This window comes from Pan paniscus, chromosome 1, assembly GCF_029289425.2.
Source record: "Pan paniscus chromosome 1, NHGRI_mPanPan1-v2.0_pri, whole genome shotgun sequence".
NCBI lineage: Eukaryota > Metazoa > Chordata > Mammalia > Primates > Hominidae > Pan > Pan paniscus.
In genome coordinates this window covers 94,006,079-94,022,026 of record NC_073249.2, presented here as the reverse complement: position 1 = coordinate 94,022,026, position 15,948 = coordinate 94,006,079, and the positions used below count along the sequence as shown (strand labels likewise).

General features: G+C 44.0%; 1 protein-coding gene and 1 pseudogene across 9 annotated transcripts in view; one reads left to right on the top strand and one right to left on the bottom strand.

Moving 5' to 3' along the window:
- GON4L (gon-4 like) overlaps positions 1-15,948 on the bottom strand; it is a 109,923-nt gene that overhangs the window by 82,811 nt on the left and 11,164 nt on the right. The gene's annotated exons all lie outside the window — the stretch shown is intronic.
- On the top strand, positions 11,826-12,865 carry LOC129394324 (26S proteasome non-ATPase regulatory subunit 7-like; annotated as a pseudogene).

Below are 15,948 nucleotides of genomic sequence, written 5' to 3'. Positions count from 1 at the left end.
GTTTTCAATATTTTCCAAAGTAGATATATGTGAATTGTCAATCTTTCTTTCTTCCTCTCTGTTTTGTGTTACATTATCTGATTGGCAAAAAAAAAAGTTACTTGAAGAAAAATTCTGGAGAGACACTCACAGTGTACTTTTATTGCTATTACTTGTATATACAACTAATTAAAGTGCAAAGTAGTATAATCAATTTTCAATTCTCCAGATTAATGAAGGGGAGTGATATCACAGATAATACTAAACAATAAATGTTTATTTAAATCCGGATATCTGTAAACTGATTTTTAAAATCTCTTAATTACACTTATCAATAACTGAGTGACTATGAACCCATAGTTATTTATCCATTCCTTCTCTAGCATTTTAATCTTATAATTTCCTCCAGTTCCTTCTGACAACTTATCTTGAAAAAATATGCAATAATCTCGCTGCCTTCTCTAGCTATTTCTCACCCATTCTCCCACTGCAAAAAAAGGAAGGAAGGCCAGGCATGGTGGCTCACACCTGTAATCCCAGCATTTTGGGAGGCCGAGGCAGGCAGATCACAAGGTCAGGAGATCGAGACCATCCTGGCTACGGGGAAACCCCATCTCTACTAAAAATACAAAAAATTAGCCAGGCATGATGGCGGGTGCCTGTAGTCCCAGATACTCGGGAGGCTGAGGCAGAAGAATGGCGTGAACCCGGGAGGTGGAGCTTGCAGTGAGCTGAGATCACGCCACTGCACTCCAGCCTGGCCAACAAAGCGAGACTCTGTCTCCAAAAAAAAAAAAAAAAAAAAGGGAAGGAAGGGGAGGGGAGGTGAGGGAAGGGGATAAGAGGGAAGAGGAGAGTGGGGAGGAGAGGGGAGGAGAGGGGAGGAGAGGAGGAGGGGAGGAAGGGAGGAGGGGAGGAGGGGGATGGGGGAGAGGAAAGAAAGAAAAATCTCTGGGGTTTCATTCCTCCTTTTTCTTTTTTTTACAGACAAGGTCTTGCTCTGTCACCCAGGTTGCAATGCAGTGGTGCGATCAGAGCTCACTGCAACCTTGAACTCCTGGGCTCAAGCTATCCCCCTAGCTACTCCTGAGTAGCTAGGACTACAGGGATGCACTACCACACTTGGCTAATTTTTAAAAGTTTTCTGTAGAGATGGAACCTAGCTATCTTGCCCAGGCTGTTCTTGAACTCCTGGCCACAAGATCCTCACACCTTGGCCTTCCAAAGTGTTGGGATTACAGGTGTGAGCCACTGTTCCCAGCCCCATTCCTTCCTCTTTAACTGCTTCATATAATGTCCTTTCCCCAACAAACTCCTGAATCTACTCTCCAAGATCATCAATCTTCAAATGTAACCTTTTTCTCAGGTATTATCCTTATCCCTCCTTTGCTACTAAATTTTAAATTTACATTTTAAAGTACCTTGTTCTTAAAGCTCTCCTTCCTCTTTTCAATTTTACTATTACTTCTCCAGTTGTTCCTTCTCTGTTATCTTCTTCCTCAAGGCAAGGTTGTCTTCAATCCACTGCTCTTCCCCCTCCATGTCTGTTTCCATGGAGAAGAACCATGACTAACACTGAACATTTCTAGTCCTTGCTTCTTACTAAACTTCAATCTCAGATTTCTATTTTTGCTTGCTGGCCCTATTGTCACCTCACATTCCATTTGAGGTAGGAGATCAGCAGGACTTGTTTTCCAAGCACTGTTCGAAAGACCCCGCTGAACAAAACAGGAGCTGATCAAAGAAACTGGCCAAAACCAGCTAAAAGCAAGATGGTGATGAAAGCCACCTCCTGTTGCCCTCCTTTTAACTGCATGCTAAAAGAACCTCCTACCAGCACCATGACAGTTTACAAATGCCATGGCAACCCCCAGATGTTACCTTATGTGGTTTAAAAGGGGAGGGACTCTCAGTTCCGGGAAGTCCTCGCCCCTTTTCCAGAAAATCCATTAAAAAGCCGCCCCTTATTTTAGCATATAATCAAAGTATAGCCATATATATATGGCTATACAGGTCTCATGCTTTTGAGGGTCACTGTTGGCCACCCCCTAGGTGCTCTGGGATTTTTGTCATTTGGTATGGGGACCCTCATGGGCTGATGCCTGGATACTCTGGGTATTTTGGCATTTGGCACCATTTCATTTTTTTTCCATGTTGTCTTTGTATACATACAGCTAGCCAGCAATCCACAGGTCTGCTGCTGCTGCTGCTTCTCTTACAGAGCAGCCATTTCCCTTCCTCTGTTGCTCTAATAAACTTACTTTCAATTCACTGTTGGCCCATTCATGATTCCTTCCAGTGCAAAGCCAAGAATGCTCCTGGGCTGAGCCCCAATTTGGGGTTCACCTGCGTCATTCCTTGGTGACCATGAAGAGACCAATAATAAGCCAAAAGGAACTGAGGGAGACCTTTAGCCAGACCCTAAATTAAGACTGATTGGGTTGAGCACCGTGGCTCATGCCTGTAATCCTAGCACTTTGGGAGGCCAAGGCAGGTGGATTGCCTGAGCTCAGGAGTTCGATACTAGCCTGGGCAACAGAGCAAAACCCCGGCTCTACTAAAAATACAAAAAATTAGCCAGCCATGGTGGTGCACGCCTGTAGTCCCAGGTACTTGGGAGGCTGAGGCATGAGAATTGCTTGAACCCAAAGACTGACTGGCACCATTTGGCCTCCACGAAAAGATGAGTGTCCTCTTTGTTCCCCCTCAATGTGTGTTTTGTTTTCGTTTTTTTTTTTTGAGACGACATCTTGCTCTGTCACCCAGGGTGGAGTGCAGTGGCACAATCTCGGCTCACTGCAACCTCGCCTCCCGGGTTCAAGCGATTCTCCTGCTTTCAGCCTCCCGAGTAGCTGGGATGACAGGTGCCTGCCACCACACCCAGCTAATTTTTGTATTTTTAGTAGAGACAGGGTTTCACCACATTGGCCAGGTTGGTCTTGAACTCCTGACCTCGTGATCCCCCCGCCTCGGCCTCCCAGACTGCTGGGATTATAGGCGTGAGCCACCACACCTGGCCGATGTGGTGTTCTTTAACTCATTTACTTTCTCTTTCACTCTCCTCTCTCCCTTTACCTTTTCAAATCAATCAGGAAATGGGGAATAGTGTCTCTGGGCTGTTAGTCAGTTCGTTGTCCCCCATCATCTGGGTGCCCCAGACAGAAGCACACCTGGACATCCACGTCCTTTGTAATTTACTTTGTCACCTTCTCTCTCAGACCTTCTCTCTTTAGCGTCTAATGACCAGTCATTTTACTTTTCTGCTCTTAGTGCCTAAATGCACACTTATGTTTATCCAGTTGTCATGTTTGTAGTCCCTGTTTTGGCAATTTGGGCAGTTGTTTCTATTCCATGTAAGGCAGGCTTTTGTTATTTTGAGAGGTATTCCTTTGTGCTGACTCTGGGATGTCAGAGTCACATTATTCTATGGCCCCAACTGTGTTAGGTCTCATGCCTTTGGGCCTCACTGTTGGCCACCCCCAGGTTTTCAGCATTTGGTATGGGGACCCTCACTGGCCAATGTCTAGATACTCCAGGTTTTTCAGCATTTGGTGCCGTTTCATTTTTTTCCTTACTCTGTCATTCCGTCCACTTCAGCAACTTCTTCTAGTCCCTCCTAAAATCATAAATTTTCTTTTCTGCAACAGGTCTCTTCCTGTCTTTCTTTCTGCTCAAAATGAGGGTCCCAAATGAGCTGCCTTGTTCAAGCCCATTTTTCTGGAGGCCCTGAACCCCTGACCTAATGACGACTCCCTGCAATGGCAGAAAAGCAGCCGCCTGAACACTTTTTTTGGTGTCTCCACTGATGGGTGAGTTCTCCACTGTCTCAGGAACTCCAAGGACACGCCCTGAACAACAACCCCTCTCTTCCCCAATTCACATTTGCTGCTACGGGAGCCTGTTTTTCCTAGCTTCCTTTCCCTTTCCGCCTTTTCAGTCTTCTTTTATTATACTTCTACTGGTTCATGTCTCTCTAGGATTGTGGGTCCCTGGGACAGTCCCAAGGTCTTGGGTCCAAGATCTCTGATCTTGAAGCTGTCATGGTAAGGTGACCCTTCATCCATCAATGAGTGTTCTGGCTTGCTGTATCTCTCTCTCTCTCTCTCCCCCACCAGAGAAACAAAGGGAAAGGTATCCCCCATCCCCCTACTCTCCCTCCTTTCCCTCTTTTTCTTTCCTGCCCTTTTAAATCATCTCCTCCTCCTCTGAAGCTGAAGGGGGGAAAAAAGGATAAAAGAGGGTTTTAAAATCTGTTATGAAAACTACCTTACCCAAATTCTAGTCTACAGTTTCCTTGGATTACCTATTAGAAAAAAAAAAGTTTAGCCATGTGAACAGGTTTCAAAATTGTCAGAAATATTTAAATCCAGCTATCTTTAATAAAGTCCAAAGGCTTTTCAAGTTCACATGAATCCTTTGGTAAATAAAACTTGTTTTCAAATTATTAATAAAGACTGGGTGCTGTCGCTCACACCTCCCAACATTTTGGGAGGCTAAGGTGGGAGGACTGCTTGAGCCCAGGAGTTCAGGACCAGCCTGGGCAACATAGTGAGACTCCATCTCTAAAACAAAACAAAAAAAATTAGCCAGGTGTGACAGCACACACTTATACTCCCAGCTACTCAGGAGGCTGAGGTGGAAGATCACTTGACCCCAAGAGGCGGAAGCTGCAGTGAGCTGTGATCATGCCACTGCACTCCAGCCTGGGCACCAGAAACCTTGTCTCAAAAAATTAATTAATTAAATTAAATAATTGATGGAAATAGAAATGTCTTCAGAATTGTATAAATAAGACGAATTTAAGATTGTTGGCTCAATGAAAATAGCTGAATCTTCTCAGTTACTGGCAAAATGCCCACGTGTTTAAGATTCTTACTTAGGGGTTCACCTAATGTTCAGAGTTTAAAAATGGTTAACCAGGAAATAACTTTGAATAATGACCAATTTTGTCTAATATAGTTCCAGCTAGGCACAGGGGCTCTCACCTGTCATCCCAGCACTTTGGGTGGCCAAGGCAGGTGGATTACTTGAGGTCAGGAGTTTGAGACCAGCCTGGCCAACATGGCAAAACCCCATGGCTACTAAAAATACAAAAATTAGCCAGGCGTGGTGGTGCATGCATCCCAGCTACTTGGGAGGCTGAGGCCCAAGAAGCTCTTGAATCCGGCAGGCAGAGGTTACAGTAAGCTAAGGTTATGCCATTGCACTCCAACCTGGGTGACAGAGTGAGACTCTGTCTCAAAAAAAAAAAAAAAGAAAAAAAAATTATAAGTAATAATAATAAATTAGGTAAATATAATGAGATAAATGCTTATAAGTGAACTTTTTGTATAATTTAAAATCTTAAAATCGTTTGGATGCTTATTGGATGCCTGGGTCATTTCCAATTAAGAAAGGAATATTATATAGGGAAACACTTTACAATAAAATAAAAAATTTTAAAAACTGTGGAATGGTTCTCATCTATAAAATGCTAATATCTGATAGTTCAGGATTTCTTCCTTCCTAGGTTTATATAAAACTTACCAAAGAAGATGTGTTTTTATTGAGAAAAAGAATAATTGTGTCTAATTCAAAAGTTATCTAAAGGTTGATTCAAATTATGGACTTGAAAAGGTTATTTATATAACCAGGTAGAAAGGAACCAGTAAGTAGGGGAGAGATAGGTAAAGAAAGTTATGGATGTTCAGAGGTATTTTTGGTAAGAAAGGTTATAAATAAAAGAGAATAATTCTACATAAGAAAGAATCCTGCAGATCTCAGTGGGAAAAAAAAAAGGATCTTATATGGTATTGTTCTAGAGTAGTAGAATGACTAGTTATTTAGGAAAAGTAGTATAGGCCAGGCACAGTGGCTTATGCCTGTAATCCCAGCACTTTGGGAGGCCAAGGTGGGTGGATCACTTGAGGTTAGGAGTTCGAGACCAGCCTGGCCAAGATGGTGAAACCTTGTCTCTACTAAAAAATACAAAAATTAGCTGGGTGTGGTGGCACACGCCTGTAATTCCAGCTACTTTTGAGGCTGAGGCAGGAGAATTGCTTGAACCCGGGAGGCGGAGGTTGCAGTGAGCCAAGATTGCACCACTGCACACCAGTCTGGGCAACAGAATGAGACTCTGTCTCAGAAAAAAAAAAAAAAAAAAAAGGTAGTATTGGACAAGTCAGAAAGTTCATTCAACCATATCATACATGGTCTGTGCAGGTCATAAGATTTATAAAGGAGAATTTATAAAAAGAATTGTTTATGTGATTAAGTTAGCTATAATTAAAAGTGGAATCTTTCTAAAGAATGGTCTCCTATGTTAAAGTAAGGGTTTCAAGGTATTGATTTGCTCTTAATGAAATCACAAGAAAATTTGCTTTTCAATTCTATAACTTGTTTCTTTTGAAAATTTCTCAGATTCATATCTCATAAGTTCAATTGTTCTATCTCACTGCTTTCAGCTTTTTCTCCCCTTGAGAAAGCCTGAGACATTAGTCTCTCCTTCAACCTTTTCATCAGTTGCTGTAACTTTTTCTCTTCCAGTTCTGTTTTTACAGTCAGATGCTGAAATATTTTAGCTTAGAGGTCTATAAAAGCAATGTTTTCCTCCAGTATAACTTGATTCTATACTCTTGGTTTTTCTTGATGTGTCTAAATTTTCAGAGTAACCAGAAAACTTTTCATGTTCACCTGCTATATTCAAAACCTTGAACATACTTTGTCTGATTAAATTCAAGTATTATTTTTCTCTTCATCAAATTTAACTTCAAGATTAGTTAAGTGGGCTTCCCATAAGGAGAGACAATTACACTGCAGAGGGATTACCACTTTGGGTAAATAAGTAACTATTACTTACAGTAACCTGTGGTTCTGTGTCAATACAGTATTTTGGGCTTTTTGACATCTTTTACAAATGCCCCCAGAATCGAATCCTAGCTTGATTGTCTGGCTTGTTGCTGGGCTTTATCAAAGCTATAAAAACTAATCACTGCAAGGTTGTGATATATTTTTACAGCCTCCTGACAGGTTGTGGACTCCAGCATCACCACTGCCAGCCCTTTAAAAAGTTCCTTATAGGGTGCTATTAACTAATCAATGTGCTTTTGAGTTACAGGGCTTTGACTCCTGGGTACAGACAGCTCATCTAGAGAAGGCACCAACTCTTGCCAGTATCTAACACCAAACTCAAGTTAACCAAAGCCTTGTCTTTAGACCTGGGCAAAAGGGGCAAAGTAAACTGCTTTAGGACGGGCGTAGTGGATCACACCTGTAATCCCAGCACTCTGGGAGGCTGAGGTGGGTGGATCACCTGAGGTCGGGAGTTCAAGACCAGCCTGACCAACATGGAGAAACCCCGTCCCTATCAAAAATACACAAAAATTAGCTGGGCGTGGTAGTACATGCCTGTAATCCCAGCTACTCGGGAGGCTGAGGCAGGGGAATCGCTTGAACCCGGGAGGCGGAGGTTGCGGTGAGCCAAGATCATGCCATGGCACTCTGGCCTGGGCAACAAGAGTGAAACTCAGTCTCAAAAAAAAAAAAAAAAAAAAAAAGTAAACTGCTTTAATGAGACACAGGGACAAGCTTGTATTCATTTAATAATTTTGCCTCTATATGAATTAATATAACTTATTCTATGCCTTGATACTAAATAATTTAAATGTTTAGGTACCTGTAAGATTCCTTTCCTGTCATTCTCAAAACTAGGGCAGGGCTTATGACTTTTTTGTTTGAAACATTGCTAATTCTTTATGTGTTGTTTTATCTACAGAATTTAAAACTATTCAATTCCTCCAGGCCCAAGGACTACTGAAGAGGTGGGCATGAGAGATTATAGGGGCTGGGTTTTGAGGGATATAATTAATTCAGACCTTCCAAATCAGGGACAGGCACACAGATACCTAAATAGCTGAACAAAATGTTTGTGTTTTGTAAACCTAATTGCTGCAAGCCAAGATTACAATAGCTCAATGCACAGAATTTATAGATAAGTCAGTTTTATAACCTTATTTTTTGGCTTCTGGTTTTGGCTCTTATATTGCTTAAAAGGGGTTTTAAGAGATAATAATGAGTGCCTGCCTACCTCCACTTCCATCTGGCCTACAATGTTTAATTGGCTATAAGTCACTTGAATCTAAGTCCCTTGGCCATCAGGGTCCCACCAAGGGACATGATGGACCTGGGGCAGGTAGCACACCACCTCAGCATTGGTATGGAACAAAATAAAAGCTTGGCCAGCAATATTGCCTCTGGCAGCTGGATGCAGTGGCTCACACCTGTAATCCCAGCACTTTGGGAAGCCAAGGCAGACAGATCACCTGAGGTTAGGAGTTGCAGACTAACCTGTCCAACATGGTGAAACCCCATCTCTACTAAAAATACAAAAATTAGCTGGGCGTGGTGGCAAACGCCTGTAATCTCAACTACCTGGGAGCCTGAGGCAGGAGAATCACTTGAACCTGGGAGGCGGCTGTTGCAGTGAGCTGAGATCGTGCCACTGCACTACAGCCTGAGTGACAGAGCAAGACTCCGTCTCAAAAAAAAAAAAAAAGAAACTGGAAAAACTAATTCAGGCCATGACAAGAAACAAGGGGTTGGACAAGCCTCACTATACCTTCCCCCCCCTCCCCTTTGGAACTTAAGAGACCAGGTTCAAAAGGCACTCTAAGAATATGAAAATAAAGTATTGCCCTTTCCCACAAAGGAAAAGATTGTTCCCTGTTTAACCAGGAGACCTAGTCCTATTAAAAACTTGGGGCAGGGGTGGTGGCTCACGCCTGTAATCCCAGCACTTTGGGAGGCCAAGGCGAGTGGATTACGAGATCAGGAGATGGAGACCTTACTGGCTAACATGGTGAAACCCCGTCTGTACTAAAAATACAAAAAATTAGCCGGGCATGGTGGCAGGCACCTGTAGTCCCAGCTACTCAGGAGGCTGAGGCAGGAGAATGGTGTGAACCCGGGAGGTGGAGGTTGCAGTGAGCCGAGATCATGCCACTGCACTCCAGCCTGGGCGACAGAGCAAGACTCCATCTCAAAAAAAAAAAAAAAAAAAAAACTTCGAAAGGGCCGGGCCAGTGGCTCATACCCGTAATCCCAGCACTTTGGGAGGCCGAGGTGGGTGGATCACGAGGTCAGGGGATCAAGACCATCCTGGCCAACATGGTGAAACCCTGTGTCTAGTAAAATACAAAAAATTTAGCTGGGCATAGTGGCACATGCCTGTAGTCCCAGCTACTCGGAAGGCTGAGGCAGGGGAATCACTTGAACCCGGGAGGCGGAGGTTGCAGTGAGCCGAGATAGCACCACTGCACTCCAGCCTAGGCAACAGAGCAAGACTTCATCTCAAAAAAAAAAAAAAAAAAACTTGGAAAGAAGGATTCCTTGAAGATCAATTATAATATAACCAATATGGAAGGGCACCCACTCCCCATTAGGTATTGTTAAGCACTCCCACTGCTGTTAAACTTCGGGGAATCACTAGCTAGGTACACCTGTCCCGGATTAAACAAACCTGTTTTTGGTGAATCCCTACAGGCACAAGAGGAGGACACCATGACCTACACCTGCAAACCTCTGGAAGACTTAAAGTTGCTATTTCACAAGACAGATAAGTAGCAACCACCTCCTCCTGAGAAACACCTTACTTGTCCTTATTGAGTATAGGGACCACCCTAAAGCCCAGTGTGATACTCAGTTGTCCCTGTTCTTCTTGCTCCCTGCTCCTAATCAATCTAACTCGCTGTGGAATGGGAACAAAACTCCATAGTAAACATTTCTAGAATTATAGCATCAGGAAATAGCCTGCATGATTGCAGAATCTGTCATCAGCACCCTCAGGATAGAGAGCATCACCTTCTGGTGCACCCTGCAAACCTCACAGCCATCTCCCCAAACCTCCTAATTGGCCATAGTGTTCCTTTGGTACCTAGGCCCCTACTTATAAAACAGCTCTCTCCCACACTTAACAGATTGACCTGACTCCTCTCCAACCACCCTCCTACCCCCTACTATTACCTGGACCTAGGATGTTGGGTATCTACAGCTCCAGTGTACTAATGATACTATCTTTTGCACAAATTGTTGTGACAATGACACAGAGACAGAAATTCCCCACGATGCTCTGACCCAACCCTAGTAGCCAAATTCCCAAGGCCATGGGAGGGCAAATGGGATCCCACTGGTAAACAAGGAGACTATACATGGTGCCTCCTCCAGGACCAATATATGCAAGGGAGAAACGACTGCTTAATTTGGGAAGATGGAGGTACCACCCTCTGGTGGAAAACGAGGGCTACTCAATCACCCCCATTGGAACCTGGAAAAGGTATCTCTATAGACCCAGTTTGGCAATAAAAAATGGACGGCATAACTTGCAAGGATTCAATTTGTGACCCATCTGGGCTCACCTTTAGGGGAAGAAATCCTACCCCATACCCACTCCCAACCCTGTAGGGAACCATTTATTCTTCTAGGAATAGCTTTCCATTTTGCTTATCAAAAACTTGAAACACCAGTGAATGTATTTTGGCCACCATTATCCCTTCAGGGGGTATCCATTCATAACCCCATAAAACCTAGAAAAACAAGAAGTAAAAGAGCAATAGGATTAATTTTTACAGGAATTGGGGCAGCAATAGGGGTGGTGGCCCCTTGGCAGGGGCGTTGCATACCACAAGTCAATGCTAAGAAACATAACTCAGGCCCTAGAATCTCTGGCCACCAACACTAGTCAGACATTAAGAAAAATTCAGGAATCTCTGGACTCTGGCAATTGTAGCCCTGACAACAGACTAGTCTTGGATTGTTTACTGACTGAAAAAGGTAGAGTCTGCACTGTTATCAATAAGACCGGCTGCACATATATTAACAACTCTGGACAGGCTGAGGTTAACATTCAAAAGTTCTAAGAGCAAGCCACCTGGTTACATATATATAACCAGGGAACTGACCCCAACTATATCTGGTTGACCATAAAAAACACCCTCCTGGCCAGGCACAGTGGCTCACGCCTGTAATACCAGTACTTTGGGAGGCTAAAGTGGGAGGATCACTTGAGCTCAGGAGTCAAGACCAGCCCGGGCAACATAGTGAGACTGTGTCTCTATAAAAACATTTAAAAATCAGCTGGGTGTTGCTGGCAAACACATGTGGTCCCAGCTACTCAGGAGGTAAGGCAGGAGGATCACTTGAGCCTGGGAGGTTGAAGCTGCAGTGGGCCATGATCACACCACTGCACTCCAGCCTGGGTGACAGAGCGAGATCCTGTCTCAAAAAACCCAAAAAATAACAACAAAAAAACACCCTCCCAAGTCTCACCTGGTTTCTACTCTTTTTAGGACCTCTAGCGGCTATCTTGTAACTATGAATCTTTGGCCCTGCCTCTTTTAGCCTCCTTGTAGTGTGTGTCTTCTAGATTGCAACAATTTCCATGTGAAGATAATGCTAGCACATGGCTTCCAACACATCCTTGTTCTGACCCCTTAGATGAGGCATCAAGAGATTTTTACTCCTCCAGTGCTAGGCAGGGCCAATGCCCATAAAATCAACAGGAAGCAGTCACAGAAGATGGACTTCCACCCTTCTAAAACCCTGTAAGATTGAAGGGGAGTATATAATCTCTGTGGGGGGAGTGAGGTAGGAGAGAAGCAGGATTTGTTTTCCAAGCACTGGCCAGAGAGCCTGCTGAACAAAACAAGAACAAAACCCTGATCAAAACAGGATGCAGCAAAGAAAGCAGCCAAAACCAGTTACAACCAAGATGGCAACAAAAGTGACATTCGGTTGCTCTCACTGCTTATTATACACTAATTATAATGAATTTGCATGCTAAAAGAAACTCCAGTGGGTCACAGGGAGCCAGGCCTGGTGGCCAGAGTGTATCATGAGGCTGGACCTGGTGGTGCAGAAGGTGGTGGTCCACCCCCAGGTACTGCTCAATGTGGTGGATCATTTCAACAGAATCAGCAAGGTTGGAAACCAGAAATGCACTCTTCATGTGCTTTTGCGGTCATGGCAAATGAAAGTACTTGATGTATCCAGCAGTTTTACAGTCCCTTTTAATGAAGATGACAAAGAAAATTGTTTTTTAGCCCACGATTATTTGAAAAACACATACAGAATGTTTAAGAGGGTGAATGCCAGGGAAAGAATAGTTGAGTGGTACCACATAGGCCCTAAACTACACAAGAATGACACTGCCTTCGATGAAATCATGAAAAGATACTGCCGTAACTCAGTATTGGTCACTAGTGACATGAAGCCAAAGGACTTAGGGCTGCCTACAGAAGCATATATTTCAGTAGAAGTCTATGAAGATGGAACTTCAGCCTTGAAAACATTTGAGCATGTGACCAGTGAAACTGGAGCAGAGGAAGCTAAGGAAATTGGAGTTAAACACTTGTTACAAGACATCAAAGACACTACAGTGGGCACTCTTTCCCAGTGTATCACAAACCAGGTCCTGGATTTGAAGGGACTGAACTCCAAGCTTCTGGGTACCAGAAGCTACCTGGAAAAAGTTGCCACAGGCAAACTGTCCACCAACCACCAATTCATCTATCAGCTGCAGGTCTTCAAGCTGCTGCCAGTCATTAGCCTATAGGAGTTTGTCAAGGCCTTTTACCTGAAGACCAATAACCAAATGGTAGCAGTGTACTTGGCCTCGCCGATCCATTCTGTGATCACCCTACACAACCTCATCAACAAGACTGCCAACTGGGATGCAGAGAAGAAAGACAGGAAAAAGAAACTGGCCAGGCGCGGTGGTTCACGCCTGTAATCTCAGCACTTTGGGAGGCCGAGGCGGGCGGATCACAAGGTCAGGAGATCGAGACCAGCCTGTCTAACACAGTGAAACCCCGTCTCTACTAAAAATACAAAAAAATTAGCCGGGTGTGGTGGCGGGCACCTGTAGTCCTAGCTACTCGGGAGACTGAGGCAGGAGAATGGCGTGAACCCGGGAGGCGGAGCTTGCAGGGAGCCGAGATCGCGCCACTGCACTCCAGCCTGGGTGACAGAGCAAGACTCTGTCACCAAAAAAAAAAAAAAAAAAAAAAAAAAAAAAAAGATAGGAAAAAGAAGAAAGCAAAAAAGGATAGAAAAGACAACAAAGAGAAAGATAAAGGAAAAAAGTGATATAAAGAGAAAATGTAAAACATATAGATTTTTTAATTTGTAAACTAAAATCTTATAAACTAAACCAGCGTGCTACTAGGGGGTTCTTTTCCACTTTAACTGCTTGTTAAAAAGCTGTCCTGGGCCAGGCACGGTAGCTCACGCCTGTAATCTCAGTACTTTGGGAGGCCGAGGTGTGTGGATGACTTGAGGTCAGGAGTTCGAGACAGCCTGGCCAACATGGTGAAACCACATCTCTACTAAAAATACAAAAATTAGCTTGGCATGGTGGCACACGGCTGTAGTCCCAGCTACTCAGGAGGCTGAGGCAGAAGAATTGCTTCAACCGAGCAGGGGCCATTGAGATTGCGCCATTGCACTACGGCCTGGGAAACAAGAGTGAAACTCTGTCTCAAAAAAAAAAAAACAAAAAAAACACAGGAGTTGAATTTTCCCCATCTTGAAAGACTCTTTCAGTCTGTTTCTGGTAATTTACAAAATTGCTAAATGGAATACACAAACTCTGCATGTTCTCTGACTCATAACACCGTGAGTTCGAACCCTTCTGAACTCAGAATACCACAAGTTTTGGACCCATAGCTCTAGCACTCTCAGGCTTGGGATCCAGGCTTCATAAATTGCTTACCTTGAAAGACACAATTAAATGGATTGGTTTTAAAAAATAAAAACAGGCTGGGCGTGGTGGCTCATGCCTGTAATCCCAGCACTTTGGGAGGCTGAGGCGGGCAGATGATCACCTGAGGTCAGGAGTTCAAGACCAGCCTGGCCAACATGGCAAAAACGCATCTCAATTAAAAATACAAAAAAAGCCAGGTGCAGTGACTCAAGCCTGTAATTCCAGCACTTTAAGAGGCTGAGGAGGGCAGATCATGAGGTCAGGAGTTTGACACCAGCCTGACCAACATGGTGAAACCCCGTCTCTACTAAAAATACAAAAATTAGCCGGGCACGGTAGCGGGTACCTATAACCCCAGCTACTCAGGAAGCTGAGGCAGGAGAATCGCTTGAACCCAGAAGGTGGTGGTTGCAGTGAACTGAGATGGCGCCACTGCACTCCAGCCTGGGCAACAGAGCGAGACTCCATCTCAAAAACAAAAAACAAAAAACAAAAAACAAAAAAAATTAGCTGAGTGTGGTGGTGCATGCCTGTAGTCCCAGGTACTCGAAAGGCTGGGGTAGGAGAATCCCTTGAACCCAGGAGGCGGGGGTTGCGGTGAGCCAAGATCGTGCCACTACACTCCAGCCTGGGCAACAGAGTGAGACTCTGTCTCAAAATAAATAAACAATAAATAAATATATACATACATACATACAAAGAAGAAAAGTCCCACCACTGCCATGACAGTTTACAAATGCCATGGCAACCCCTAGAAGTTACCTTATATGGTTTAAAACGGGAGGATCTCTTGGTTCTGGGAACTCCCTGCCCCTTTTCTAGAAAACTGATGAATAACCTGCCCTTATTTAGTATATAATCAAGGAATAGCTATCTATTCACAAGGGCTGCTGCTATTGCTGTGTCTATGGGGCAGCCATTTCCTGTACTCTGCTGCTCTAATAAACTTGCTTTCCTTTTTCTCTATTGGCTTGCAAATGAATCTTGCACAAAGCCAAGAACCCCCCTGGGCTGAGCCCCAATTTTGGGGTTCACCTGCATAACTCATACCCAAATCTGAACTCATATTCAAACTCTCAAATACCTTCCCTATGAAGGCATGCATCACCATCCCCTACCCCAGATATCTTACATGTCAGTCTCTGAGCAGTGTTAATCATTTCTTTGTAATGTGTCTATGGTGTACCCATTCTTCTCTACCCTTACTGCCAGCATCCTATTCTAAATCTTAAGGTCTTAAGGGGAAAGCTTCAAGGCTCTCCATAATCTGGATCTACTCTTTCTACCTGAAGCCTTAGTACTTTCCCACACAAACACAGCATTTCTACATGTTTGCAGAATATGCTATTCTACTTCCACTTCTTCCCTCACAATCTATCAAATCCTGTGAATCCTTCAAGCTCCAATTCCAAAAAGTATATGTTTATGGTTGTTTTCCCAATTAAGATTCTAAACTTCCTGAGGTTAGAACTATGTCTTCTGCTTCTTTTAAATGTCACACAGATAGAGATTATGTTTTAAACCAAAACTCAGAACAAAGGATTTCTTTGTCATTTTCAGACAAAAAAAAATCTGAGAGATAAAAGTTAAACATCAAAATGTGTTTTGTAGGTTACGGCAATGGTTTACTAAAACTACGGAATTGTAGGTCGGGCGCGGTGGCTCACGCCTGTAATCCCAGCACTTTGGGAGGCCGAGGCAGGTGGATCACCTGAAGTCAGGAGTTCGAGACCAGGCTGGCCAACCTGATGAGATCCCATCTCTACTAAGATACAAAAAATTAGCTAGGCCTGGTGATGCACACCTGTAATCCCAGCTAGTCGGGAGGCTGAGGCAGGAGAATCGCTTGAACCCGGGAAGCAGAGGTTGCAGTGAGCCAAAATCATGCCACTGCCCTCCAGCCTGAACAACAGAGACTCCATCTCAAAAAAAAAAAAAAAAAAAAAAAAAAGAGCTGGGCACTGTGGCTCACGCCTGTAATCCCAGCACTTTGGGAGGCTGAGGTGGGCGGATCATGAGGTTAGGAGTTCGAGACCAGCCTGGCCAATATGGTGAAACCCCGTCTCTACTAAAAACACAAAAATTAGCCACGTGTGGTGGCGCTTGCCTGTAGTCCCAGCTACTTGGGAGGCTGAGACAGAAGAATCGCTTGAACCCAGGAGGCAGAGGTTGCAGTGAGCTGAGATCGTGCCACTGCACTCCAGCCTGGGCGACAAAGCGAGACTCTGTCTCAA